Source organism: Chaetodon trifascialis, chromosome 13, assembly GCF_039877785.1.
Source record: "Chaetodon trifascialis isolate fChaTrf1 chromosome 13, fChaTrf1.hap1, whole genome shotgun sequence".
Classification (NCBI taxonomy): domain Eukaryota; kingdom Metazoa; phylum Chordata; class Actinopteri; order Chaetodontiformes; family Chaetodontidae; genus Chaetodon; species Chaetodon trifascialis.
In genome coordinates, this window is record NC_092068.1 from 21,322,058 (window position 1) to 21,328,374 (window position 6,317).

A 6,317-nucleotide genomic window follows, 5' to 3' on the forward strand; every position below is an offset into this window, starting at 1 on the left:
AGCATCATTGTATAAGAGACAGGGAATTATGTGTGTTATGTAATCGCCTGCTGCACTGTAAAGGTTTATCTGAGCTTTCATGAATATCTCATTAAGGGTATTAATATATCCTCTTGGCGCCATGTTTAAGTACGTATGTGTGTTTGTTGGTGATTACAGCTGCACACACTGAGGTAATGTGATGAGCTGATGTCAGCAAGAAAAAAAAATGTTTTGTCGCTCAGGAACATTTTTAATTTATTTATTTAGATGACTGATAATGTTCATACGGTTTTGGACACTCATATGGTTCTCTTGTTGGATATGATGAAAAAGCACTTTGTACAGTTGAGGTTCAAAACTCATTAACCGTAGAAACAAGCAGCTTAGAGAACATCTAGCTGGCACTTTACAGCTGCTCTGATCAATGATTTTTTTTATTAACAATGGGTCATATGAGTACCTTTAACATAAACGGTGTCACTGGTGGCAAACCTGCAGATAATCATCAAGAGCTCTGCAGTTCCTCAGTGTTTCAGCATCTTTCAGCTCACCATTTGGTTTCACACCTCAATGCCTTTTTTGGTTCACTCTCAGTGATCTCATATTTCTTTCTGTTTGAAAAACTTTCTCATATCAACTTAAAGATGTGCCAGTGGCCTGTATACAGTTTGCTTCTACTGCCACCAAGTGGCAAAAAAATCAGTTATTGTGGGTTTTAATCCACCAGCTGCTAAATGTAATAATGATGTATTTGCATCTTTACCACAAAGGAAACTGTGCTTTACTGTCTTACTTTGACTTTCAATTCAAGTAATTTTATTTTTCTTAATTAACTGTGGGCCTTAATGAAAATACTTAGAATACATCTTTTTAAATTGGTTATATTTTCAGCCCAGAGTAGTGTCTGCAGGTATTCGCTTCAGGTTACATACATCACGTCAACCTTCACTCATAGACAGCTGACATCCTGTGCTGCATGTACAGTAGCCTTAGAGGCAAAACCCAGGGCAATAAAAACAGGCAAAGCTCAACATTATAAACAACTCAGACGGGGCCTGGACAGTAAGAGAATAATGCTCAGTAAGACTCAGGAAAGAAAATAACCTTCAACTCTAAGAGAAAGGCAAATGCTCCCCCCATCCCAAATGAAACAAATACTCTTGGTTATACACATCATTACTGCTGAGCAGTACAGCATCATTCATGGTTTTTTACATACACTGTGTAATTGCAAATATATTTTGATCCATTTTGAAAATTAAATCACTTGCTAACCACAGAACCACAGGACTGTCAGTGTGACTCAGGACTCAGTCCCTCACCTGTCCACTGGTCACCTCATTACGTTTTCCCACCACTTCCAGTCACCTAGCGATTACCCACCTTCCTCTACAGCTGTTCTCAGTTCAGTCATTAGCTCCTGACTATGAAGGATGTTCACTCTCTCTTGTTTGCCAAATCATTAATTTTCTATGTAGCCATTGCATACCTGCCATTTCTGCTTGCTTGTCTGTTCAAGTATGTGACCTTACCACGTTTCTCAATAAATTACTTCTGGTCCTGTTTCCTGTTGGCAGCATTACTGAACGATAACATGGACGATAGCACTGAAAGGTCAATAAAAACAGGAGAGGTGCTCATATTATTACTGAATCCCAGAATGATGATGAATGAATAACAGGAAAATGCATTTAACATGTTCAGCATATGTACAGTAAATGCCAACATGTGCATCTCCTTTCCGCTTCTGAACTGTGAGTGTATATCTGAAAAGTGTTTAGAGAGCATTGCTGGCGATTAATGAGTGCTTGCAGTGAGCAGAGGAGCAGTGCGACCAGTTTCTGCCATAATTACAGGGAGCTGCTCTGATATGAAAGCCTAATTAGTCAGGGCGCACAGGTACCATCGTATTAATTGCTGAATTGCTGTGTTTCCTCAGAGATGTGCCTGTCAGATGAGCCTCGGACAGGCTGTGCGGTGGCAGGTTGAAGTGTGGGTGGTAACAGAGGAAGTAGTGGTATAGCAAAGCAGTTTCCATCCTTTCAGGCTTGTGGCCTCTTACAGTGAAGTAGTCTCTACTTGTAAACCCTTGTCACAGGTTGCAGATTCCTACAACCTTTAAATTTCCTAATAATTTCCCGCAGTTTCCTGGAATAACTTTGTTTAACTAGCCATACTGAGATTATAGGGAACTCTTCACACCCACTGGTGCAGAAGATGGCAAGAGGAAGCATGTTAAGGAGGGAAAAAGAAGTGATATTTGGGAGGTAAGTGAGGGGAGGTCTGCAGAAGGTAAGGAGAGGAGGGCAAAGTGAGACACTTAAAATTAGGATACAAAACTGCCTATCTTCCTCCTCTCTAACCCATATATGCACAAGCTCAGCAGGCTTCATTTTGGTGAGGTAATTGCCTCTCATTAGCAATAATTCACTGTCCTGTCTTCCTCTTGGATAGCATCTTGCCTCATCACAGTAGTGGGTGCATTGAGAGCGGACAGCTTCCAAAGACCACCAACACATTAGCATTATCTAAATGATAAACAGTAATTACAGTGGTGGAAAGTAACTAGGTGCATTTACTCACTTTTACTCTACTTATTGTATTTAATTACAGTTTTGAGGTATGTGTACTTTACTGGAGTATATCCAAGACATGCTACTCCATTCAATCAATTCACCCTTTCAAAATCCATACTTTTGACTTTGCTACACAGATTTTCATCTACATTTAACTGCTATAGGTCCAGATTACTTTGGTTTGACATACAATTCATATGATCAACTTATTAACTATGATGCATTATTATAAATTAAAGGTCTTTAAGTTTTATTATTAGAAGGTGTTAACTGTCCAACAACAAAACTAACAGGAGAGCCTGTCAGAAAATATTTCCTCTCTTGGTGCACATAATTACAGCTTGTGCACACATTATTATCTTGTGTGCATAAGAGTTAAGACAAAAAAAAGGAACCTTTTGTCTTATGCTCTAGAAGCTAAACCTTCTCGCAGAGATAATGCTGTAACAACAGAGTTGTGGAGCTATACAGGTCGAAGGGCGGTGACTCATTCTGCAAGAATGTTTTCAACTTGGCTCACGGCTGCTTCACGTATCTTTGGAGAGCCTCTCCTCCCTCGTGTTGACCAGTGACATCACAAGACTTTAATGATTTTGAGGCGTGTGTGTGTCTATCGCAGGGAGTGACCACTGTCATCCGTGAGCAAAACAGCCAGGGGTCAAACCTTCCTGTCTGCTGCCCAGCTGCACTGAGACAGCTCACTGGATGTCATTCAGTAAATCTTTTTCCAAGCTTGAACCTTAACAGTCTCCTTGGGAATAATCTGTCATGTACAGTACATTAGAGCAGATCTATTACCTTTCTTTGCCAATTACTAAATCGTCACATTGTCCCACATCTAATAGCACATCAGGGCTATTTCAGTGTTTAATGGGCTGCGATTTATGATGCAAGAGACTCCACTGAATGTGTCCCAGTCGAGTCGTTGATACCACTCGGTCTCACTGAGCGAGAGCAGAGAAAAGGCTGGCTTTGCTTTCAGTGTGGAACACTTACAGATATCTAGAACACAGTGTCCACCACAAGAAAATAAAAGTTGTACTTTAAACATTGTCATGAGTCTATTGTGTTCAACTTCACGACTTCACCAAAGAATCTTCAGCTGGCCTTACCTTCAACTGATTATCCAACAGTGGATATGACAGCTCCCTCCCACGTTCTGGATAGCACTGTGTGCTCAAGTGTGTGTGTGTGTGTGTGTGTGTGTGTGTGTGTGTGTGTGTGCGAGACACCTCCTCCGTGATTTATATCATCTGACGGTGCCTTATTTCTGCGGGCCATCACAGTATACTGGGAATCAGATGTGTGGGCATGTAACGATTGTCTTCACCAGTTTCTCACATGTATGGGACTCTGAAGGTCTCTGAGCAATGCTCCTGCTGTTAGCCCAAAGCCGTCTCATCAGATCACATCATGGGAGTCTAATTATCATGATGTTAGGGTTTTCTGTCTGTGTTTGATGCAGTCACATACAGAGGAGGTGAACAAAGTGCCTTCAGCTTCAATGCTTCTTGGAGTGATGTCATACAGATCATGAACTCTGTGCAGATTCTTTGAGAATAAGAAGCCTGCAGTTGTTTGATTTCCAGCACTTCCCATAAAGACAGAGGTTGGAGAAATTGTTTGGTTTTCTGTCGGTGTTTGTGAAACAGCTGTTCAATTGCTTTAGCAACATTGTGTGTAAAGGCAAGACGGAGTCTCTGACTGGTAGCCCTGGACAATTTTTCCATTTCTGCAGCGCATTCTTTATTAACAAGATTAAGAGTCTACAGCCACGCTAATGGCTAAGAGAGGCCGTACTTACCGCACCAGTATACTACATCAGAATTGCTTGTTGGATGGATGAATAGCACATTCCTTTCTGATTTGAGGGTTGCTGTATTCAACAATTTCTGTAACCTTCAGAAACCTACCATTTTACATTGACGGCCATTTCACGCAGTGATTGGCCAGCTGTGCAGAGGTGAGAAAAAAGCCCAGGTTTAAGCTCTCTCTCAAGCCCTCTATATTCATTTGTTATGTAACTATTTCTGTCGATTTCCATGTGAACAAATGAGTTGCACACTATGGATAATAAGTTTTGCCCTCTCCATGACAAGCTGCTTTTCATCCCACCTTCGAGCGTGGCTGTTTGGATCACACACACATCTTTTTGATTTCTGACGTCGTGATGTCGCGCAAACTTGTCCTTTTCTAGCATAACTGCTTTAGGCACAACAGTGCTTTGAGCTAAAGGCTAACATTAGCATGCTAACATGCACACAATGTCTGTGCTAACATTCTGATGTCAAGCAGGATAAGGAATTCAGAAAGTATGGAGAACAAAGCAATGCATTTTGGTCATCTAATGGGAATTGTTGAGAATAACAAAAGCCTTATTCCCTAAATCTGAACTTTATCGTCATCATTATTGGAACTATAACTGTGTGTTATGTATGCAGTGAGGCTTTTTCCCTAAATAAGACATTTTAATCTGATCTACAAGCACTTCAGACATGACAGCCCCCCCGCAGCCCCTGGGGAACTCTCTCTTCCCTCCCCCACTCTTTTTATTTAACTGTATGCCGCAGAGCTCTGGGCAAAACATGGCTAATACTTCTAACTCGATCTTCCAAATGAGCACAAACAAGTGAGTAGGATGAGGAGCAAAATGAGAAGGGAAGACAAGGGGGTGGTTTGCAGAGGGAATGAGCTGAGGGATAAATGGAGGGAGGAAGGAGGAAGAGGAGGAGGCAAGTTGGGAAGAAATAGTGAAGAAGGACAGTTGAATATTCATTATCAGGCCGCTGGGGAGAAATCTAGAGCCCCGTTGCTACTGTGTGTGGGATTGCTGCTGACACTCACACCTAGAAACACTTCTACATCCACACACACACTCAGTTTAAGACACACACCTAAAGGCTGGGGTCAAGGAATGAGCTGCTGCACACAGTACCGAACAATGTTTTTGACTGTGGTACAAGAGACCAAACAGTACCACCTCTGATTCATCCCTATCAAGCTACATCAGCAGCTTCACCAGCAGGCAGATACATCACACCTAATCAGACAGCATGAGTCTAAACTGTGGCTCCTCCAGCCCAGTTTCCACCGGAATTACGTCCATGTTAGATAACTCGGCACCTTACAATTCAGGTCTATTGCCAAAGTTCAGTGGGATGTATGATGTGGCAGATAATGTTATGATATGTTAATGTTTGCCTTCGCTGTTTTAACACTGCACTCATATAACACTAAGGCTTGCAGGAGAATTTTTTAAAGAAAAAAGGATCAAAATCAGTGCAACAGAGATATCTTTTTTGTTCCACACTGATGCTGAGTCATTATTTTTATCAGATTTCACACACTTCTCTCTGGAGACACAAAAGGCTTTATACAACGAGTGGCTGTGACTCAGGAGGGAGAGCAGGTCGTCCACCAGTCAGAGGGTTGGTGGTTTGATCCTCGGTCAATTTACCATTTAACTTTTTTCACATATTATGTAATAGCACTCCACAAGATCTGTAAACAGACCTGAATGTTGGAGTTCTCCTTTAACCAAGTGTTTAATTGCCTAACTCCAACTATTTGCCATAACAATGATCATTCCCTGATCTCAATCTTATTTCACAGAAAATATAATACAATATAAGTGCAAATTTGAAAAACACTGCAGCTGAACATAAAACAGGTTTTGCAGAAGTGCTGATTGATTGATTGATTTTCATTTGGTGACGGGGTTGAGCTTCAGACATCACACAGTACATGCATGCAGATATT